This window comes from Theobroma umbraticum, unplaced genomic scaffold (assembly GCF_002168275.2).
Source record: "Theobroma umbraticum cultivar Fairchild unplaced genomic scaffold, ASM216827v3 scaffold_204.0, whole genome shotgun sequence".
NCBI lineage: Eukaryota > Viridiplantae > Streptophyta > Magnoliopsida > Malvales > Malvaceae > Theobroma > Theobroma umbraticum.
The window spans coordinates 2,546,606-2,547,713 of NW_018397267.1; positions in this window are offsets into that span (position 1 = coordinate 2,546,606).

Below are 1,108 nucleotides of genomic sequence, written 5' to 3' on the forward strand. Positions count from 1 at the left end.
AAATCCTCATATTATATAATCGATAGCTTCTTAGCTATCAATAATTTTGAATCAGATTCTATTCCCCTACTTGGACTAATTGTTTCAATCACTTTTTGTTTTCTCCATTGATCTATTTTATTTCGTCTTCCTTTCATCTCATTTATTATTTACCAAATGGTTTTATTTTTTATTTTAAAGAGTTTGAGGGCATAATTGTAATAATCCCTAAAACCAAAGGGCATATAGCAAACCAAATTATTTTTTATCTACCAATCCATGGTATAATCCTTTCCTAATTAATTTTTTTGTACCTTATTACAAGATCGTTATTTTTATTTAAAAAAATTAATTTAATGAAGTATGCAATATTTATATTTATAAGTTAAAGGTTTATTTTATTTATACAACGTGAAATTTTGTAATAGTTTTTTATTTGAATTTGCTGACACACTTTATCTATTAAAATCGGGTTTGAGTTGAATCTGATGCTGCTTTATCACAAATTTATTATTATTTTTTAAAAAAGTTAATTTAATTAAATGTGAAACATCTATTCTTATAAATTTAATGTTCTTATCTATCGTATGTATAATTCCGTAACACTATACGTTACTTTCATACTTTTCCTTTTTTTGTTTTTTAAATTTATATAAACGCGATTGCTTTCAATGTCCTTTAAAAAACAAAAATAAAATTAAAAGAACCTTCCTGTTTGGGATTTGGGAATAAAAATAAAATACAAAAAAGAAAAGAAAACGTGGAGGTGAGGAGCATCTCTTCTTTTTAGTATGTTTCTTTGGTTGAATGAACAGTGGACTGTTTTGTTTCATCGAATATTTACTTTCTCTTTCTTGCAATTTCCCAGCACTTTCTTTCTCGCGTTCTTCTTTTGTCTGAGGGCTTGCTCCATACAAACTTGAGGAACTCTTAAGCCTCTGATCACTCACTGGTTAGCTTTCTAAGATAACTATTTCCATCTCTTTTGAATTTGTAATTTGACTTTGATCTCATGCTGTCTTCCTTTAATCTCAGTTTTAAGGTATTTGGAAAGCTGAGTTACTTTTCTTTTTTCTTTTTTTTTTTGCATATAATTCAGATTTTGGTGTTTTTTTTTTTTGCTTATTTT